Source organism: Aristolochia californica, unplaced genomic scaffold, assembly GCF_029961685.1.
Source record: "Aristolochia californica isolate CCGP_79_NKW_82.1479 unplaced genomic scaffold, dmAriCali1.0.hap1 SCAF_4, whole genome shotgun sequence".
NCBI classification, from domain to species: Eukaryota; Viridiplantae; Streptophyta; class Magnoliopsida; order Piperales; family Aristolochiaceae; genus Aristolochia; species Aristolochia californica.
Window position 1 is genome coordinate 25991925 of NW_027182103.1, and position 23713 is coordinate 26015637.

The window sequence follows — 23713 nt, forward strand, 5'->3', positions numbered from 1 at the left end:
GGAGTCTAGTTATGTAGACTTCACGTCTAGCTTTGAGTTGGAGCCAAAGAGGCTATCTCATGTTGCTGCTGTTATTGTAGTGCAGATAAGGGCACCCCAGCAGCAACGACAACCTGAAAAATATAATGCAGTTCCATATTGTGTACAGAGATAGAACCATGAATGGGACATAGCTTCATGCACACCTGACTTGGACAGTGGCCTGCAAATTGCTACTGTGGTGGCACTGCAGCAATGGGGTCAGCAGAAAAAATAACACCGGGTCAAAGTGATGCAGACGAGCAACACCTGGAATATGTAGACCAAAATGGAAATGACTCACAGGGTGCATCTATAGCTGATGTGATTCAGGGACATACCGCAGTGATTAATGCTGTCTAGTTCGGTGAACACCAATGGGAAACAACACACCTAATCGGTCCATATTTAGGCAAGCGGTATGGCAGTGTTTATGGGCAGAGAGGAAGTTCCACTCCATGGAGTTCTTTACACCTAGCAAAGGCTCTCTTAACCCAGTGGAGTGCTGTGGCAGTCCAGCATACTCTGCTAACAGCCAACCAAGCCAACAAGGCTGCTGTGACAGTCCAGCATACACTGCTGCGAGCCAGCCCAGCCGAGGTGCTTCTTGTGGATGCAGAGGGCTATTGGCATGCAATCAAGGCACTAACCCAGAGTGTTGGACACAGGCTGTATCATTTCGGTGATGCTGAATCTATTGCTTCTGCTGAACCTGTTATCAGTGATGGTTTCCGGCCTTTGAGTGTTTCAAGGTGCAGCAAATGGAGGGGGTTAGTGCTGCTGATTCTTCTCCATCCCAAGGGGCTGGTCTTGATGTTGTTGCTGCCAGGCTGGCAAAGTGTAGGCAGTGCAACCTGGCCAATGGGGGGCCACCATGAGGGGCTGTTTCACACCAGTCCAGGACTGAGGAAGGGCAGAGATGCTGTTTGGGGAGATGTAGCGACATTCGACATGCATCCCTACAGTCAAGCATAAAAAAAAGAAAGTTGCTAGAGGGAGTGCTCCAGTTTTGGGCATCCAGAGGGCAGACATAGCGATCGCGGATGCTACTTGGCCCCAGGAGGAGACGTCGGCGTACAGACCCTAGTTACGAGCTTGAGGACAAGCTCATTCTTCTGAGGGGGGTGTAATGTTATGCATGCAATAATATTAATATTTAATTATTTTTATTTAATTTACATTATTTTATTTCATTTTAGGCCACATGGGTATTTTTGGAATATTTTAATTATAAGGGTATTTTTGGAATATTTTATTTATAGAGGTATTTTTGTAATATTTTATCTTAAACCCTAACAGGGGGAACCCTATTTAAGGGGTAAGAGTAATGAGAAAGACAAGCATTGATTTTAGGTTAAATTTAGGTTAAACAGACTAAAAGCTGTCCTCAACGAGCTCTAGGGTTTTCAATTGATTTTTATCTTCCTCTCCATGTCTCTCTACAATTCTGCCAGGTTGTTCTACAATTTCCCATGACCAAACCGGAACCTTAACAATGAATCTTTGTGTCAGATCCGGGACCATAACAGATTACGTCAAGACCACCACATACCATACTGCAAAAAAATTATTGCTCCCTCTACCGAGATTACTACTCCCTTTGCTTTGTTACATGAAGACTACAACAGCTGATGAATAATGAGTACCATGCACACTCTAATGCATAAAAGCATTTCGCAATATAATCAGTAGTAGATGAATACGTGGAGACTAACTACAACAGAAATATTCTCTTACTCTACTGTTATCCAATGACCGTTGCACAGAGTAACAAAATCAGCCACCAGAATCAGTAAAGATTATTAGGAACCAATAATCAGAGACAGAATCAGTAAAGATTCTTAGGAACCAATAATCAGAGACAACGACTGCCAAGGATTCGCAAAAACCAGCAATCCATATCCACGTCATAGAAACAAACCAGTAAGCACCAGAAACCAGAACCTATCTGCGTCATGTGGACACCCAAAATTGGAGCACAATGATTCTCTAGCTTGCAGTTCAAGTGGTTACGTCGATTAACAAAGACTCAGAATTATATATGTTACCAAGCAACCAGTAACCAACAAAAAACAATGGAAAGGAGCCTAGAGATATCCAATATTAAATCACACAGAAAAATATGAACCTTGCCTAAATAGCCGCTACTTGAGATAGACCACTAGATTCAGAATCAGAATTCGCCAAGGATAGAAGCAGAGAATTATCAGCAATAAAGACAAACAACAACAAACTTTGAATAATCACGTAAGGGGAAAACCCCATAGAGTAAATGAGATTGTGAGCTTTTAAAATAAAAAACAAAAATAGGAGAAGACGCATAATCATGCGCCCAAAAAAATGAGAATTCTAAAAACAATAGCAATAGTCCTAAAAATCATGCTTTGATACCATATTGATTTTCAGGACTCCATGGATTTAGCTCAAGAAAAAAAGGAGAGACGCATATTGGGAGAAAATAGGAGGAAGAAGAGGTTATGGACTTGTCTCCTAACCCTTCCCCTAAAACTCAATTTACATATTAATAATCCTACAATATTACAATTATGCCCCTGGTACTTAAACTAATTACATCAGTGCCATCTTTATGAGACGACTCTTTATTTACCATCCTTCCATTATTGTATAGGTATGTGGGCCTTCTCCTTGGTCTATGGGCCTTCAGCCAATCTTCCATATCTCTTGGATGTGTGGGCCTTCCTTGGTCGTGTGGGCTTGGGCCCATCTTTCGACAGTTGAAAAGGAAAAAAATTAGACATATAAGCTCCCACTCCATCGGTTCATCTCTAGGCCTATATTTTGGAAAATATTTCATGCCATGCGTGTTAAGTTGTGGAGCTTAATTAAATCTTACCCTCTGACACGATATTTTGACTGATGTGTCATTAAGGGTAGTGTGGGAATTTCACACTTGTAATCCAATTGCCCTATTTTCTTTTTATATATGGGGTCGTCGTTGTTAGGGTTTTATCATTTTGATGAGTATCATCATCTTGAGGAGCATCTGGAATTGTAGCTTGAGAGGTTAGAGAAAAGCACATGTAAGTGTGTGTGGTTTCTCTTTGTAAACTATTTCATCTTCATAGTTGATTACTGTAGCGGCGGAAGACAAGACGTAGTCTCACCTCTAGAAGAACCTGTATAAATCTTGTTTTTAATTTTCATTGCTTGCTTTTATTTCTTCCGTGTTTATTATTATTGCTCTCGTTAGTTTGGAATTAGTGCATCTAATTCCTAACAAGTGGTATCAGAGGTTTGGTTTGTGATTGAAGGAAATGGCTGGCGGAGAAGGATTGACACTTGGAATCAACAAGTTCGATGGTATGGATTGTATTCTGGAGGATGCAGATCAAAGATTATTTTTATAGTAAAAAGCTACACGCACCACTTCTGGATATGCAACCAGACGGTATGAAGGATGATCGATGGAATCTCCTCAATAGACAAGTGTTGGGAGTAGTCCCATTAAAATTGTCAAAGAACATTGCTCTAAACATGGCATCGGAGAAAACCACAGAGGGGATGATGAAGATTATGTCCGAAATGTATGAGCAGCCTTCCACAAATAATAAGGTACATCTAACGAAAAAAAATTCTTCAATTTAAATTTGATAGAAAAAAATTAGTAGCATAACATTTAAAAGAGTTTAGCATGATTGTCAATCAATTGACCTCCGTTCAAATTAAATTTGATGATAAGGTTCATGCATTAAATCTTTTGGCATCTCTGCCAAATTGTTGGGAACTTGTGAGGGTTGCGGTCAGACCCTATGCAAGTAATGGAAAATTGATCTTTAACGATGTTTGGGATACCATTCTTGCAAGGGGAAGCTGTTACGATTCCGGATCTAACACAACGATTCGTAGAGAAGGAAAGAATATCAAGCCAAAAAGAAGCTTGAAAACCTGTTATGGACGCAATAACATTATTATTTTAGTTGTTTTATTTAATTTACTTTATTTTATTTCAGTTTTAGGCCATAGGGTTATTTTTGGAATTATTTATTAATAGGGATATTGTTGGAATATTTTATTCATAGGGATATTTCTGTAATATTTGATTAAACCCTAACAGGGTGAACCCTATTTAAGGGGTAAGAGTAATGAGAAAAGGAAGGATTGAAGTATTAAGAATTAGGTTAAATCTAGCGTAGAGAGGCTTAGAGTTCTCCTCAACGAGCTCTAGGGTTTTCAAGCTTCCCTTAGGCTTGAACTTTCGTTTTCATCTTCCCCATATCTTCCTACTACCCCTACGGTAATGCCTAGAAGACCCGTAACCCGTGGCAGACCCCAAATCCTCCCAAAGGATCCTTGTGTCAGATCCGGGACTGTAACAGGTTTGCCATTGGTTCAACCGCCTTGGTGTCTTTGGCTCTCTTTGGTGCCTTTGTGAGCCGTGCTGAAATTTCCACAGTGGATGTTTTGACACCTTAAGTCTTCACTGGGTTGATTGTGGGTGCAATGCTTCCATACTGGTTCTCCGCTGTGTTATGGGACATCTTGGTTATGGGCCTGGGTTAAGTATCTATGTCTTCTGCTCCTAACAGGCCGGTCTTTTGGGTAGTATTGGCTAGGTGCTTAACATTTGGTATCAGAGCCGACCCTCGGTCGCGAGTTCGATTCCCGGCAACGCTGCAGAGGCTGGATTAAAATACTGGTAGGCCGTAGGATAAAAACCCGGGTCGGGCCAGTGTCGCTGCATCGCGCTCAAAGGCTAGATTAAAATATAGGTAGGTCGTAGGATAAAAAATCCGGGTCGGGCCTGTGTCGTTGCGCCGCCGTGGTCGTCAGCTCGCGAAGGGGGGGTGTGATGTTATGGGACATCCTGGTTATGGGCCTGGGTTAAGTATCTATGTCTTCCGCTCCTAACAGGCCGGTCTTTTGGGTAGTATTGGCTAGGTGCTTAACACGCTGTGACCATGAAGAGTGCGGGAAATGCATTTCTTATTCTCTGGAATTTCACTTCCTTTTCTAAGACACTAGAGAAGCTACAAGAAAGAAGGAGAAGTGAGCTAAAACTAATGGCGTCCGAAGATTCTGTGCAGCAGAAATTGCAAGAGCTGCAGAAACAGCTAGGGAAGAAACAAACTTTTGAAGAAGCCGTGTCTTTGATCCAATCCATTCTTCTTGAAACCTATTCTTCTACTTCTCCGTAACTTCATAAATTCATTTATTCTGTAATTTTTCGGGCAGCAACGATCTTGCAGACTAGATGTACACCAATGGGATTCTAGCAAGCAGGTTTGAGGCTTTTTGAAGATGCAGAACGCATTGTTGCTGAGTCTTCACAAAAGGAGCACCTGGGAGCATGCATTGCTAGAGCTCTTGAACATTTAGATGAGGCAGAGAATGGACACCAGGCCTCAGACTCCACACCAAATACTCTGCACAGAGATTATATATTTCTGTTTGAAGTACATTTAACAGTTGGACTTGAGCCCTGGCCACCTGGATGGCTCGTGGCACATAATTTACTTACAACTCTGGCTACCACACAAGAGCAGGTTAGTGCTGTTGAGTCTTCTCAATCCCATGGGGAGAGTAATAGAACAAATGATTTTGGTCCCGATGCTACTTCTGCAATGTTGGAAGAGTTGGTAAAAACTATGCAAGAAATCAGTGGTTTGCAGGACATTCATTCTGTCATTGAAACTTCACTACAGGAAATTGGTGCTAGACCAAAGAAGCCACCTCCAACCTCAAAAGAGATGGTTGCAAGGCTTCCAGTCATCACAGTCACACCTGAAATCTGGGTGATGCTAGGGAGAGAGACAGAATGTGCACTTTGTAGGGAGAACTTGGTTATAGATGACAAGATGCTGGAGTTGCCTTGCAAGAATTTATTTCCAATGGCTGGATGAGTATAATTCGTGCTCGATCTGCAGGCATGAGCTACAAACAGAAAACCATGCATATGAGAGTTGGAAAGAACGTGAAAATGAGGCTGAAGAAGAAAGGAAAGGAGCAAAAAATGCACTCCGAGGTGGAGAATATATGTTGAATACTATTGGTGCTTCTACCACAGTATAGTACTTGGATAAAAAAAAATTGTTAATTTTCAGAGGAAACTTTTTGCCAACTGGGGGAGCTAGTGGAGGGTTTCAAATACCACAATCTCTCTGTCTGGGGTGTTACATTGCAGCGCTTACACCACTTATGTCATCCTGTGGGTTGACGCGGATGCCATAGATGCTACTTGGGGAGATATGGCAACATTTTGGCAAGCATCCCGATCTTCAAGCTTGAGGACAAGCTCTTTCTCCAGGAGGGGTGTAATGTTATGAACTCAATAGCAGGCCAAATCATGCAGAGATATCATGGCTGAGTCAATTACTTTGGCTGAGTCAGTTTCTTAGTTATTAAGTTACTTACATGTTAAGTTACTTAGTCAATAAGTTAAGTCAATTACTTAGTCATTAAGTTTATTTACTTTAAATTCCACGGAGGGGCAATCTATAATTTTCTCTTGAACCTTATTGACGTGATCCTTGTTTAGGGGTGTAAGGAATGGAAAAGAGACAAGTCTGAATTTAGATTAAACAGAGGGTTTTGAGTTCTCCTATATGAGCTCGGGGGTATGCTTTCTCCATAACGAACCTACGGGTTTTGTTACGGTCCTGGATCTAACACAAGGATTCTTTGGGAGGATCTGGGGTCTGCCACGAGTTACGGGTCTTCCAGGCATTACCGTAGGGGTAGTAGGAAGACATGGGGAAGATGAAAACGAAAGATCAAGCCTAAGGGAAGCTTGAAAACCCTAGAGCTCGTTGAGGAGAACTCTAAGCCTCTCTACGCTAGATTTAACCTAATTCTTAATACTTCAATCCTCCATTTTCTCATTACTCTCACCCCTTAAATAGGGCTCACCCTGTTAGGGTTTAATCAAATATTACAGAAATATCCCCATGAATAAAATATTCCAAAAATATCCCTATTAATAAATAATTCCAAAAATACCCCTATGGCCTAAAACTGAAATAAAATAAATTAAATTAAATAAAACAACTAAAATAATAATGTTATTGCGTGCATAACATTACACCCCCCTTGGAAGACGAGCTTGTCCTCAAGCTCGGAAGTAGTGTCTGTATGTCGACGTCTTCACAGGTGCTGAAGTAGCATCCGCGATAGCTATGACGCTCCCTCTGTTTGCCCACTTTTTTTTTTTTTTTTTTTTTTTTTTTTTTTTGGGGTGGGCCAGTCCGAGTTAACCTGGGTTGACTCGGTTCAGGAACCCGGTCCGGCGTGCGACTCAGCGGACCGGGCCGATTAAATTTTCCTAAGTTAGGAAAATTTAATCGGGAGTCGTCTTCTTCCTTCGGCAGCTCCCGAACTCTACGGCCGGCGGATCCGTTCCTCACGGCACCGACAAAGTCCGGCGATGGGCGTCTCCTTCCTCTTTCCTGGCACCGACGGAATCGCCTGATTTTTCGGTGGCAAATAGCAGCCCGTCGGGGCTTCGCCGCCTGGATAGTTTTCGAGACAGAGGGGTCTCAGAAACTTGTGAATCGTCATTGCTCAGCCCCCCGGAACCGAGATCCCTTGCGGAAAAGTTGCTTACGGCACCGACGAACTTTCCTGCTTTGCCGGTGGCGACGAGAAGCCCGCTGAGGTGTCGCTGCTTGGAATTTTTTCGAGACAGAGGGCTCTCAGGTAGTTTGCCGACGGACCCGAGGGACGCGACTGAGTCACCTGCTACTCCGGCGGCGAATCGCACCACTTGGAGGCGAATCGTAGCCCTTCGAGGCATTTAAGAAGTTTTGCGCTTGCTCGAAGATTTCAAGTGCCGTCGGAATTTCCAGTGCAGCCGTTTTTGGTGTTTTGGAATCCCCAGATTCCGATGTCGTCGCCGTTGGAGTTCCTGGCCCTTGGCCTTTCTGCTCGTCCAAGGCAGCAACTGCCTCTTCTATGCATATGCCGTAATCAGAGATTTCAGGTCGTATGACCTTTTTTGTGGGAGCCTCCCTTGCCGAACGTTCAATTGAAGCATCTAACCGCACTCGTATTTCCTCCAATTCCTTACCCATAGCAATCCATCTTTCTTGGGATATAGAATAACCAATTGTGTTCCCGCTCTGATACCAATTGTTACGGTCCCGGATCTGACACAAGGATTCTTTGGGAGGATCTGTGGTCTGCCACGGCTTACGGGTTCTTCCAGGCATTACTGTAGGGGTAGTAGGAAGATATGGGGAAGATGAAAACGAAAGATCAAGCCTAAGGGAAGCTTGAAAACCCTAGAGCTCGTTGAGGAGAACTTTAAGCCTCTCTATGCTAGATTTAACCTAATTCTTAATACTTCAATCCTCCCTTTTCTCATTACTCTTACCCCTTAAATAGGGTTCACCCTGTTAGGGTTTAATCAAATATTACATAAATATCCCTATGAATAAAATATTTCAAAAATATCCCTATTAATAAATAATTCCAAAAATACCCCTATGGCCTAAAACTGAAATAAAATAAGGTAAATTAAATAAAACAACTAAAATAATAATGTTATCTCGTGCATAACAAAACCCTCTTCCAATAGCAGCAGTAGTGGTTCCAACGGCCTCAAGGGCAATAGTTATTTCGCATATCCTATGACTCATGCCAGCCATCTCAGCAATACCTCCAGCGTTGTCACTAATGGGACCATATGCATCAATGGCCACACCAGTAACAATGGTGGTCCAGCATTCCAAGAGCTGCCACTGCAATGCCATACAAGGCAGCAAGGATAAAGTTGACAAAAATGCTGACAGCAGTAGCCTCTTTGAAACAATTAACTTGTATGTACACCTTTAATTGAGCACAAGCTGAGAGGACTGAAACAACATCAACCCCATCTAGGTTAACACCTTCAACTGGCCATAAGCCTCTTTGCCCCTTTTGAGCATACCCTGTAATCCTCCTAATCCAAGAACCCACATTTCTTTCAGACATTTCATTAAAAATAATAGTTAAAACTTCTTTGATCCCATTATTAATGTCATTCAGATCCCTCCAACGCATTCCAGAAATTCCAACAGAATTTCCAATAAAGGCATGCTGTGCAAACTCATATAGACCTCGGTATAGAGAAAAACCAAGGATATTCTCCATCACTAAAACCTAGTCTCTTGAGAAGCTTGTATTGTCAAAAAAAAAAAAAAAATTGAAATAGAAAGCCTCCCAGGAGTCCTGTGTTATGGTCTTGGGTTAAGTACCTTTGCCTTCCGCTCTTAGCAGGCCAGTCTTTTGGGTAGTATTGGCTAGGTGCTCAACATTAGGTATCAGAGCATGCGCTACATCGCGAGTTCGAATCCCCGCGGCGTGAGTCCTAAGTGGAGGGGGCGACCTAGCAGAAACTAGAGTGAGCCGTCGCTAGAGTGGGTCGTCGCTAGAGTGTGACCGCCGTGGTCATCAGCTCATGAAGGTAGGTGTGATGTTATGGTCGTGGGTTAAGTACTTATGCCTTCAGCTCATAACATGCCAGTCTTTTGGGTAGCAATGGCTAGGTGCTCAACATTCTGATCCAAAGACCCACGCATAGCCAATAACTGAAACAACTTGTACCTTTGAGAAAACATTTGCTGCCAGAAACCCAAATGCAATATGCAATTTTTTGGAATTCTCTGTTCCTGATTTCAAATCCTGCTGTCGGTGCCATTTCTCCCATTGTGGTCGCCATTTCCTTTTCTCCAATTTTTTATCCGCTCTGCAGTTAGCCGGAATAAGAGAAACCGTCGGCTGTTCGAGAAGTTTGGGAAGGAGCTTCGCTATTGCTTCATATAAGTCACAATATGAGGTACCCCTAAAGCTAATAGGGCTTTCGAACTTCAATCTCTAATTATTTTGGAAAGTAGAGTTGAAGTCCTAGTCCTGAATGATGGAGACCTCACAGAGGATTCTTGGAACCATGGTGATCTCATCCAAGATCTTCTTGCCGATGACCTTGATAGGGAACGTCGTGCCATCAATGACAGACTTGGCGTAATAAACCTTGGCGAAGGGTCCCTGGCCAATGAGCCTGTCGAGCTTGTATTTTCTGAAAAAATTGGGTGTGCTGGCATCGAGGACATTATGGTCTCTATGGGTCACAGAATCAATCGACCCCAAGGAAAGTCCTGAGTCCCGAAGCTCTTCGTCTTTGCTCTTGCACTCAAGCTCGCTTCGGATTCTCCTTCCGCCACGGTAAAAATTTCCACTTCGAAATGAAAATCTCTGGATTTGTTTTACCTTCCTGTTCTTATAAACTGCTAATGATGAACAATCAAAACTACTGGGAGATGATTTTTATGCCTCATGACGAAGGAGAGCCTGGCCTGTTTCGGTGATTAGCAGCAAGTCATAGCCAAAATTTAGCATGGGGTTCCTCTGCTAAAAAATTTCCAGTCTCAATTTCTGAAAGAAGGTTAGGTTTCCGTGAATAGGGGAGATTTGAGGTTGAACCCAAATTTGGCAGTTCTGATGCGATTTGAGGTCGAACGATGGGCAGCAATTGTTAATCTTCTAGAGTGGTGACCTTCCCCTCTGAGGCCTTAACATGATGCTTCTCGATTTCTAGAAATGGCTCAGACATTATACTGGAAGACTCATACATTTCATTCCACAATGTTGAAACCCCTGTGTGTATTTCTCCCAATAGGTCGGGTATGGCAAGCCATTTTTCTCGGGACAAAGCATCACTCATTGTGTTCCCGCTCTAATACCACGTTGTTAAGATCCCGAATCTAACACAATGATTCCTAGGGAAGAAGAAGAGAAGAAAAGAAAATAAAGGCATAGGGAAACGTGAAAACCCTAGGTTCATTACGGAGAACACACACACCCTAGCCCTTTGTTTAACCTAAATTCAGACTAGTCACTTTTCCATTCCTTACACCCCTAAATAGAGATCACATAAAAAAGGTTCAAGAGAAAATTATAGATTTTCCCCTCCACAACATTTAAAGTAAATAAAATTAATGACTAAGTAATTGACTTAACTTACTGACTAAGTAAATTAACAACTAAGTAACTTAATGACTAAATAACTGACTCAGCCATGGCATCCCTGCATGAGTCAACTTGCTATTGATTTCATAACAGAAGTTTGTAGAAAGGACTCTGGAGAATCGTCGACATCTAATTCTGCCTTAAGTGTCAATACTAGTGGCAGGAACTTCGAGAGGAATTCCATCAAGGGCAATGGTAGCGAGAAGTCAAGGAATGGAAGAAGCAAGTCCACATTCGGAAGGAATGTGGAGTGCATGCATTTTAGAAAGTCAAGTCACAGAGAGAAAAACTGCAGAGCATCGAAGAAAATGAAAATAAAAACAATGCTGCAAATTCGGTAACTAAATAAATACAAGATGTTTTACTCTTGTTGATTGATAGCCCTATTGACTCTTGGGTGTTTGATTCAAGAGTTTCTTTTCACACCACTGCACATTGTGAGATCATGGAGAATTATGTTGTTGGAGATCATGGGAAGCTATATCTTGCTAATGGAGAACATTTGGATATTGTCGATATTGGTAATGTCAGTTTGAGGAAGTGAAATGGGACAGTGTGGAAAATTCACAAGGTGAGACATGTACCAAAACCTATGCATAATTTGATTTCAGTAAGGGTAGCTTGACGATGAAGGTCATATTGTGACTTTTAATGGTGTTACCTGGAAAGTTACTAAGGGAGCCATGGTTGTTATACAAGCAGTTAAAACTGGAACTCTTTACATCACTTCCAGTTGCAGAGACATGGTTGCAGTTACTAATGCTCTTGATAATTCTAACTTGTGGCATTATAGGCTCGATCACATGAGTGAGAAGAGAATGAAAGTGCTTCAGTCACAAGGGAAACTACCAAGGTTGAAAACTGTAAATAATAGTATTTGTAAAGGTTGTATTTTCAGCAAGCAGAAAAGGGTTAGCATTTCTAAGGCTAGAAATGAGCAAAAGACAGCAAAATTTAAGTTGGTTCACACAGATGTGGGGGGGCCTTCAACTGTTACTTCCCTTGGTAGTTCTAACTACTATGTGACATTTATTGATGATACAAGCAGAAAGGCATGGGTTTATTTCCTAAAAAATAAATCTGATGTCTTTGATACATTCAAGAGATTAAAAGCAATGGTTGAGAATGAGATATATTTGAAGGTGAAGTGTCTGCAGTCAGATAATGGGGGAGAATACATAGATGATGATTTCAAGTGGTATTGTGCCGATAATGATACCAAGATGAAGAAGAACATTCCTGGAAAACCTCAAAAGAATTGTGTGGCTGAGAGGATAAACATAACTCAAAACGAGCGTGCTAGGAGCATGAGATTACATTCATGATTGCCAAAGATGTTCTGGTCGAAAGCTATTAGCACCGCTGCCTATTTGATCAACAGATGTCCCTTGTTGGAAGATGGGCTCAAGTCCACAAGATCAAGGCTAGTAAGTCCACACATCTAAGTGGTGGCATATGGGTAAAATAAGATGCTTTCGATAAAGATGGCATAAAGATGTAAATACATGTTCCTTTTATGTCTCTTCTTTTATCATGTTGTAGTCCTAAGGGCAGTGTAAAGCTATAAATAAATGCATTGGCTAAGAGGACATTTCCAACGTTTCATAAAAAAAGGCTCTAAGAAGGAATTAATGTTGTAAAAAAGGCATCATAAAATTTTACAACTAAGAGTTTTCCTCTTGATAAGTGTTTCCATGAAACATGAGGCAATAATGGTCCCTGGAGACATATTTTTATTAGAAATACTTTTCCAACGTTTCCTAAAAAAAATGCACTAACCAAGACTAATAGTTGTATAATGTAATATGTTTAAGAAAAAAATTGTGTTACCACAAAAAATTTCTACAAAGAATTTTCAGCTTGAAAAGTGTTTCCAGTAAACATATGATCCCTGGAGATGTATTTTTACTATAAATATTTTTTCACTATTTTCTTGAAAAAATCCACTAACAAGGCCATATAGTTGTAGGAGGTAAGTTGTTTCAGATAAAATTATCACACCATATAATTTTCCAAGTACAAATTTTCAGCTAGAAAAATGTTTCCAGGAAACACGAGGCACTAAATTTCCTTGGAGACGTATTTTTTCTAGAAATAATTTTCCAGCATTTCCTACACTAATAATGCCTTATTTTTTTAGAAAGTAATTTGTTTTAAAAAAAGGCCACATCACAAAATTTTCATTGTAGAATTTTAAGCAAGAAAAGTGTTTGCAACAAAAATGAGGCACGGATGGTCCCTTGAGACGTAATTTTACAAGAAATACTTTCCCTACATTTCCTTTAAAAAGGTACTAACAAGGCCTTATAGTAGTAGAAAGTAATTTGTTTAAGCAAAAATTTCCTTACGACAAGTTTTTCCTGGTAAGCATTTTCAACTTGAAAATTGTTTCTTGGAAACATTAGCTACTAATGGTGCCTAGACATGTATTTTTACAAGAAATATTTTTTTCACTTTTCCTTAAAAAAATGCCTTAACAAGGCCTTTTAGTTGTAGAAAGTAATTTCTTTCAACAAAAAATTCCTTACCACAATTTTCCTAGTAACAATTTACATCTTGAAAAGTGGTTTAAGGAAACATGAGGCACTATTGGTCCCTAGAGATGTATTTTTACTAGAAATTCATTTTCAATGTTTATTGAAAAAAAGGCACTAACAAGTCCTTATTGTTGTAGAAAGTAATTGGTTTGAGCAAATGTTACCTTACCTCAAAATTTTCCTTGTAATAATTTTTAGCAAGAAAAGTGTTTCTAGGAAACATGAGGCACTAATGGTCCCTAGAGAGGTATTTTTACTAGAAATACATTTCCTTCATTTCCTGAAGAAATGCACAGACAAGGCCTTATAGTTGTATGAAGTAATTTGTTTTAGCAAAAATTGCACAACTACAAAATTTTCCTCATAGCATAAAAAGTGTTTTAAGGAAACATGAGTCACTAATGGACTCTGGAGACGTATTTTTAGTAAAAATAATTTTTGCAATGTTTCCTTAACAAATGCACTAGCAAGTCCTTAAAGTTTTAGAAAATAATGTTTTAAAAAAACGTCTTACCATAAAATTTTCCTAGAATATTTTTTTTGCTAGGAAAATGTTTCCAAGAAACATGAGGTACAAATAGTCTCATGTGATGTATTTTTATTAGAAATAATTTTCCAATGTTTCCTGAAAAAAGGCAATAACAAGGTGTTATAGTTGTAAAAAGTAATAGGTTTAAGCAAATATTGCCTTACCTCAAAATTTTCGTTGTAAGAATTTTCAGCAAGAAAAATGTTTTTAGGAATCATGAGGCACTAATGGACTCTGGAGACGTATTTTTACTACAAATACTTTGCAACATTTCCTTAACACATGCACCACCAAGGCCTTATAGTTGTAGAAAGTAATTTGTTTTAAAAAAATTCCTTACCATAAAAATATTCCTAGAACGATCTTTTTCTTATACATTATTTACAGGAAACATGAGACACAAATTGTCACATGTGACGTATTTTTATTAGAAATAATTTTTCATTGTTTCCTGAAAAATGCCTGTAACAATACCTTATAGTTGTAAATTGTAATTTGATTCTGAAAAAATTGCCTCTTCAGAAAATTTTCCTAGTAAGAATTTTCTGCTTGAATAGTATTTCCAAGAAACATGAGGCACTAATGGTCCCTATAGATGTATTTTAACTAGAAATATTTTTTTCCAAAGTTTCTTGTTAAAGGACAAAATAGTAGTAGCAAGTAATTTGTTATACCAAAAATTGCTTTCCAAAAAAAATTTTCTCTTAAGAATTTTCAGCTTGAAAATTGTTTCCAGGAAACGTGAGCCACTAATGTTCTCTAGAGACATATTTTTACTAAAAATACTTTTCCAACGTTTCCAAAAAAATGCATTAACAAGGCCTTATAGTTGTAGAAAGTAATGTTTCTTCATTAAACATTGGCAAACCACAAAATTTTCTTGGTAAGAATTTACATTTTGGAAAGTGGTTCAAGGAAACATGAGGCACTAATGGTCCCTAGAGATGTATTTTTACTTGAAATACATTTCCAATGTTTCCTGAAAAAAGGCACTAACATGGCGTTATAGTTATAGAAAGTAATTTATTTGAGCTAAAATTGCCTTACCACAAAAATTTCTTGTAAAGAATTTTCAGCAAGAAAAGTGTTTCTAGGAAACATGAGGCATTAATGATCCCAAGAGATGCATTTTTACTAGAAATACTTTTCAAAAATTTCCTTAAAAAGTGCACTAACAAGTTGTTATAGTTGTATAAAGTAATATGTTTCAGCAAAAATTGCCTCACCACAAAATTTTTCATATAGGAGTTTTCAACTTGAAAAGTGTTTCCACCAAACATAAGACATTAATGGTCCCTGTAGATGTATTTTTAGTAGAAATACATTTCCTACATGACAAGACATTATAGTTGTATAAAGTAATTTATTTTAGCAAAAATTGCAGAACTACAAAATTTTCCTGGTAGCTTAAAAAGTGTTTCCATGAAACATGAGGCACTAATGGACTCTGGAGAAGTATTTTTACTAAAAATACTTTTTGCAATGTTTCCTTAACATATGCACTAGCAAGGCCTTATAGTTTTAGAAAGTAATTTTTTTAAAAACACCATTACAATAAAATTTTCCAAGATTGAGTTTTTTGTTTGTAAAGTGTTTCCAAGAAACACGAGGCACAAATAGTCTCCTGTTATTTATTTTTATTAGAAATAATTTTCCAATGTTTCCTAAAAAAGGGCACTAACAAGGTGTTATATTTGTAGAAAGTAATTGGTTTAAGCAAATATTGCTTTACCACAAAATTTTCCTTCTAAGAATTTTCATCAAGAAAAATGTTTCCAGGAATCAGGAGAAACTAATGGTCTTTGGAGTCATATTTTTACTACAAATACTTTTGCAATTTTTCCTCCACAAATGCACCACCAAGGCCTTATTTGTTTAAAAAATTGCTTTCCATAACAATATTCCTAGAATGATTTTTTTATTATAAATTGTTTAAGGGAAACATGAGGCACAAATTTTCACATGTGACGTATTTTTATAAGAAATACTTTTCAAATGTTTCCTAAAAAAATGCCTCTAGCAATACCTTATAGTTGTAAAAAGTAATTTGATTATGAAAAATTGCCTCTCCAGAAAAATTTCCTGGTAAGAATTTTATGCTTGAAAAGTGTTTCCAAGAAACATGAGGCACTAATGTTCCCTAGAGATGTATTTTCACTAAAAATATTTTTCCAACGTTTCCAGAAAATTGCATTAACAAGGCCTTATAGTTGTAGAAAGTAATTTTTATTCATTAAACATTGTCTAACCACAAAATTTTCGTGGTAAGAATTTAAATTTTGGAAAATGGTTCAAGGAAACATGAGGCACTAATGGTCCCTGGAGATGTATTTTGTTATGGAATCCATAGTAGGACGAGTCATCCAGAGGCGACGTGGAGGAGTTGGTGATTCAGTGGAACAACCAAGTACCGTAGGATTATATGTCTATTTTATTTCATAAGTCATTAGCATGTAAGCCACAATGGCAAGATTGTAAAAACATTCAATTGGGCTCTTAATGTGAATTGCTTTAAGGGAGCTCACGAAATGAAATGAGGCAAGAATGATTTCAACCTAACTAGGATCAGTGTTCTCTTCTAAGGACCCCAAGATTGGCATTCTCCTTGACAAACCCAAGGTTCAGGCATCCCTTCGATGAGTCTGACTCTACATCTCCAATCCTTCCTTCATTCCCTCCCATTCTCGGCAACATAGGTCAACCAGGTAAGTCCTTTAGGCCTGGTTCATCCCCTGTTGCCCTTGGCGAACCTTCCCTTCGTCGAGTGACGAGATCTATGGTCAAGGACCACAACACGTTGGTATCAGAGCAGGTAAATATGGGGGAGTCTTCGACCCATGAGGATTTTTTGGTAAGAGTCTCGGAAATGGTTTACACCAGACCGGAGGAGACTGAGGGCCGACTAGTAGCAGTGCTGGATAGTTGACTCTCTCAAGTATAAGATGATTTCAGGAAAAAAAACCAACCTCGAGAGGGGGCACCTACAAATGGACAAGGAGCACATCACATTGGACGCACATAACACACTGGATATGGGGGAAATTTCAGTCCAAGCAATTGGGCAGTCCCAAGGTACACTAAACTCTATTTTCCGGTTTACAATGGGGTTGACGGCCCTTTAATTTGGTTATATCACTGTGAAATTTTGTTTTACAATCAACGAACGGCTGAAATAGACAAAGTTGGGTTGGGCGCATTCCACATGCTCGATGAAGCGCAACTATGGGGCCATCAACTTGAGTTGGAACATCCTGGCATAGAATGGGATGAATTTAAAGAATTGTGCACCATACGGTTTGGGTCCCCTGCTCAAAGCAATCCTTTGGGCGATTTAGTACTATTATGACAGACGGGTAATGTCGCCTTTGTACCAAAAGCAATTTCAAGAGAAAATAGCACGAGCCAGCAAAGTGGTGCGAGTGGACTGACATGTCAGTTTGTTCACGGCTGGCTTCACTGAGTCCCTCCATTTACAAGTGAAACTACTTGGGCCTACGGATTTGACAAGAGCAATGAATTTGGCTAGAGCCTTGGAAACCAAACAGAAATTTCAAACTCGAAGACCTGTCTGGCAAGGGGGAAAGAACAGCTCGACAGTGCCTACCATAGCACCACTGTGGCAAAGTAATACTGCTACCACTACTTCTACAACACCTAAACCTCCTCCATCCACTCCAGCATTCATCTGGAAATTAAATCGGTCTGAAATGGAAGAACGTAGATCGAAGGGGTTATGTTATAATTGTGATGAGCAGTACACATTCAGCCACCAGTGTAAGAAACTATTCTGGTTAGAAGTGAAGGATGAGCAGAAAATTCAGAAGTAGAGCAGCTTGAGGTTGAAGAGCCTGCCATTTCTTTGCACACAATCACAGGCCTCCAGTCTACCACAACCATGCAAGTTTGTGCCTTAGTCAACGAGCAACCCCTTTTAAGTCTTGTGGACTCCGGCAACACTCATAATTTATTGAGTTTCACGGCTGCCAAGTTTTTAAAGCTTCCAATTCAAACGTGGCATGTAGCTTCAGTCTCTGTTGCAAATGGGGAAAATGTGCCTAGTTATGGGATCAGCAAGGAAGTCAGGTTTACTATTGATAATCAACAATTTTCTGCGGAGTTTTTTATCATCCCACTGGCAGGATTCGATATGGTTTTGGGGGTTAAGTGGCTCCAAACATTAGGGCCCATCTTGTGGGACTTTTCAGCATTGATGATGAGCTTTGAAGTTGGCAACTACAAGGTTACACTACAAGGATGTAAAACTGAGGTGCCAGTGCATCTACATGGACTTCAGCAACACACCCCGGTGGACAGCAATTTAGACAACTTGATGAATCACTTCCAGGACTTATTTTTGGAACCTATTACTCTACCGCCATTGAGACATTGTCATCATTGGATCACTTTGAAGGCTGGGTCTGAAGTGGTGGTTGTGAGACTATATAGGTACCCCCACCTCCAAAAGGATGAAATTGAACGTCAATGCCGAAACATGCTGAAATGGGGTTTCATCCGGCCAAGTAAGTCCCCTTTCTCCTCGCCAGTTTTATTGGTAAAGAAAAATGACAGTACTAGGCGCTTTTGTGTGGACTACCATGAGTTAAATGCCAAGACCATTAAGGACAAGTTCCCTATTCCAGTTGTGGATGAGTTATTAGACTAATTGCTTGGAGCAAAAGTTTTCACAAAGTTAGACTTGCGCTCGGGGTATCACCAAGTCAGAATGTACCCTCTGGATATAGAGAAGACCGCATTCCGTACTCACCAAGGTCACTTTGAGTTCATCGTCATGCCTTTCGGTCTCTCCAACGCCCCTTCTACATTTTAGGCACTAATGAACGAGGTATTTAATGACTATCTCCGAAAATTTGTGTTAGTATTCTTTGATGACATTTTGATCTACAACAAGTCTTGGAGTCACCCTTTAAGAGACTTACGTCTGGTGTTCCAACTTCTTCGGACACATCATTTATAATTAAAACGTTCCAAGTGCTCATTTGGTACCAATCAGGTGGCCTATCTGGTCATTTTATTACAGCCAAAGGGGAGACAGTGGATCCGGAAAAGATTGAAGCAATTGTGCATTGGCCACTACCGTACCATATTTCAGCATTGAGAGGATTTCTGGGCTTAGCCGGGTATTACAGAAAGTTTATCCACAACTATGCACCACTAGCTGCTCCTCTATCCAATCTTCTCCGCCGCAATACCTTCCACTGGCATGATAGCACTGCAAATCATTCCAAGCACTCAAGCAAGCTCTAGCATCAGTTCCAATGTAGCAGTTACGCGATTTCAAAGATTTGGTAGAATGTGACGCCTTAGGAGGAGGGATTGTGGCGTTGCTTCAACAATCCAAGCACCCTATTGCCTATTTCAGCCGTCAACTCCGACTTCACCATCATAAGGTACCAGCCTATGAATGGGAATTCATTGGCTTAGCCAAGTCCGTCCACCATTGGTGACCTTATTTATGGGGATGCTTTTTTCTTATCCACACAAACCACTATAGTTTGAAGTTTTTGTTGAATCAACGCATATCAACTTCTCCCCAACAACACTGGCTTAGCAAGTTAATGGGCTTTGATTTTTAGGTGGAACATAAAGCGGGTGTTGAATTTATGGAAAAGTGAAATACTTCATTGACATCAAGAACTTGTTGTAATCAGAGTACATGAACCTCTATTTATAATAGAGGAAGGTAGTAGAGTCCAATTACAATAAAACTACCCTTGTCCCAATTACACCCAAACTCTAACACTTAAAGATAAGTCCTAACACAATTAAATAACTCAATATTGATCAAAGACAAACATAACTCAAACTAAAACTCTTCTTGGTCATGACCCTAAGATAAAGATACTTTTGTGAGCCCTTCTTGATCTTCCAACTAATGTGATAAGGATGCCAGCTCATGGTAATCATTGTGGGTCCTACTTCTTATGAGCTTGGGCGCATCTTGTGGGCCTTCTTTGGTCGTGTAGGCTTGAGCTTATCTTTCAACACTCCCCCTGAAGCTGGGGGTGAGAGAACAACATGAACTCCTAACTTGCTGCAAATGATGTATAGAATATTTTTGTATAAAATGACACATCTTCCAATATGCCTTCATCTTCCAATACTCCCCCTCACGTTGTTGCGTCCTTTATTGAGCCTTATGAAAATCACTCCTAGCCGGTAAGCCATTGCTTCATACTCCAGTCTTAATGCTAGATGTAGGACACACTCCACTTCTATCGGTAGTGTGTCTATCGACATTGCTCTAAAGTGTCCACCACCATGTCCCTCCATAGGACAACGACTCTCAAGTGGTAGGAGACATAAAAACCATTACAAGGGGGGGAGGGGGAGGGGGAGGGATAACATATATGTAATTACAAGTTCCTCCGTCATGGACTTTCAACCACAAATAATTTTGATCTTTTTGATGGGGATGAAGTTCCTCCGTCATGGACTTCCAACCACAAATAATTTTGATCTTGTTGACGGGGATGAAGTTCCTCCGTCATGGATTCCCAACCACTAATTATTTTCATCTTTTTGACGGGGTAAAATAAATGATGACATGAGGCCACCTCTTCTTCTATAATAATGTCCCCAAAGAGACATAATAGTTGCAGCTGAATATAACACCACCATCTTCCAACACATATAACACGAACGAAATAATAAACTTTGTAAAATTACCCATGAAATAATCCGATATAAAAATTTCTTCTTAGATGCACAATCTCCCCCTCAAGCTGAACCAAATATCATTGATGTAGAAATAAGCCCATATAACATATATGCATAGATAAGTCCTCAAACCAGGGATAAGTGAGATATTTTTCTGATATATCAACTCAAAAAGTGATGCAAAACAATGGGCATGAATTCGGATTTTTCAATACAATAGAATACTAGCATGACCTTTGATTCTTGCAATGCGAATATTTCTTTAAATATAGTTCAGATTGACATGAGATTTTATTCGTCTGAACCTAGAATTAAATATATTTCATACAAGTATAACTTCATTTCATAAAATATAATTTTAAGAAGATAAATAATCTGATATATTTTAGTCTCTATCATTTGGACGAATGAAGCACTGTTTCTACTTTTTTTTTCCAGAATGATCATTGATTCTTCAAAGATCAATATCTCCTTATAAAAAGATCATACCGAGGATTGGTTGAGTTGGTAAGAAAATAGACTTATGGATATTTCTTTTGATATATAATTCTCCATATAAAGTATCTTTCTTGATAGCATAAAATACCTCAGAATTTGAAGCTTTCTGCTGCCGCTCGAACCTCATTTTCAATCTGACCTTTTCTGTTTCAAATATCAATTTCTATTTGTAGATAACACAGATAAGAAATTTGTTGAATGGTTAAAAGAATAGATGTATTAATATTTATTTTACTATATATTTCTCAATATAAAGTCTAGTTATTGATAGCAAAAAATACCTCAGAATTTGAAGATTGTTGTTGTTGCTCGAACCTTTTTGCAATCTGACTTGCGCTCATTCAAATATCAACATCTCTCTGTAGATAACTCCGATTGGAACAAATCATTTTCCCTTAGAAAGTAGAATCAAATATATTTCCGTCAATATATAATTTGCAATATGAAAAACTTCGTATAGAGGTAAAAACCGCAAAGAAATCTATGGGTATAGGGACTGAAAAAAATAACTATGAACCTAGACTTAGGGTTTAGGGTTTAGAGAAAAGGATCACATTAAATCATAGAACCTGCTCTGATACCATGTTGAATTTATGGAAAAGTGAAATACTTCATTGACATCAATAACTTGTTGTAATTAGAGTACATGAACTTCTATTTATAATAGAGGAAGGTAGTAGAGTCCAATTAAAATAAAACTACCCTTGTCCCAATTACACCCAAACTCTAACACTTAAAGATAAGTTCTAACACAATTAAATAACTCAATATTGATAAAACACAAACATAACTCAAACTAAAACTCTTCTTGGTCTAAGATAAAGATACTTTTGTGAGTCCTTGATCTTCCAATTGATGTGATAAGGATGCCAGATCATGGTAATCATTGTGGATCCTACTTCTTATGGGCTTGGGCCCATCTTGTAGGCCTTCCTTGGCCGTGTGGCCCATCTTATAATAATCTTAGATATGTGGGCCTTCCTTGGTCGTGTGGGCTTGAGTTTATCTTTCAACAGCGGGTACTCTGAATAAAGCTATTGATGGCCTCTCCCATCGTACCGAAGACCAACTTCATTTGGCTGCCATCAGACACACCACTTCTATCTTACTAGATTCCATCAGAGAGGAACACCAGCACACACCAAATTTATAGGAGTTGTCACAACAGATAGTTGTAGGCACTAAGTCAGCCCATTGGTCCATTCATGACCACATTATTCTCTATAAACAGTATATCTAGAATCCACTTCACCGTTGGTAACACTGGCTCTCTCTTCTTATCATGACAGCACACATGAAGGGCTACAAAAAACTCTTTAGCGCATCCGAGAAGATTTTTATTGGCCAGGGATGAAATCCACAGTTGCAACGTATGTGGCTGAGTGTCTGGTGTGTCAATGAAACAAAGCTGATCATTTGAGTCCAGCTGGCGTCTTACAACCACTCATTCTTCCCACGTAGGTATGGGCAGATATTTCTAAGGATTTCATTGAAGGGCTTCCGAAAACTTCGAACAAATCTGTTCTCTTGGTGGTGGTAGACCATTTTTCTAAATATGCACACTTTATCCCTGTGGAGCATCCATATACAGTAGCCACTGTAGCCCAAGTTTTCTTTGCCAACATTGTCTACCTCCATGGTATTCCGGAATCCATCGTCAGTGATTGAGATGTGGTCTTTACTAGTATCTTTTGGAAGGACATTTTCAAGTTTTGTGGTACCAAACTCAAATACTCCTCCACATATCACCCTCAGACAGACAACTAGACTGAGGTGGTCAACCGCACAATTGAGATGTACTTGCGGTGTTTTGTGGGGGACAGTCCTAAAAAGTGGGTAGATTGCCTTCCTTGGGTGGAGTACTGCTACAACACTTCTTTCCACAAGACTTTACATGCAACACCATTCAATATACTATATGGCAGGGATCCTCCTCACTTGCTCTCCTATGCTCGTGGGACTACCAGAGTGGATGCAGTGGACCAAGCTCTTATAACTCATGGTCAATTGTTGAAATTTACTGTCCAACACCTTCGAACAACTCAAGCCTGCATGAAGCACTATTATGATCATGGACACCGCGATATTCAGTACAATCTGGATGATTTTGTATGGCTCTACCGTCAAACTTATCGTCAAAATTCTATTGCAAGCACTCATCACAAGCTTTCTCCAAAATATTTTGGCCCCTTCAAAATTATCCAGCGTATTCGGCAGGTTGCATATAAGCTACAAATTCCTCCAAGGTCCAAGCTACACAATGTCTTTCATGTCTCCTTACTCAAGCCGCTCAAGGGTCCCACCCCCAATCTATTCCCACCTTACCACCTATTGAAGACGGTAAAGTTTCTCTCACTCTTGCCAAAATATTAAGTGCTCGACTGAATCATGAGCGCAAAGAAGTCCTAGTCTAGTGGACACACACAGATGCCACAAAAGCCACTTGGGAAGACCTAGATTTTTTCTAGCACGTCTACCCTACGTTCGAGCT

At 39.5% G+C, this 23713-nt stretch overlaps 1 pseudogene; it reads left to right on the plus strand.

Moving 5' to 3' along the window:
• The first annotated feature begins 5039 nt into the window (after positions 1–5039).
• LOC137963173 (E3 ubiquitin-protein ligase AIP2-like) lies at positions 5040–6571 on the plus strand (annotated as a pseudogene).
• Positions 6572–23713: the final 17142 nt, after the last annotated feature.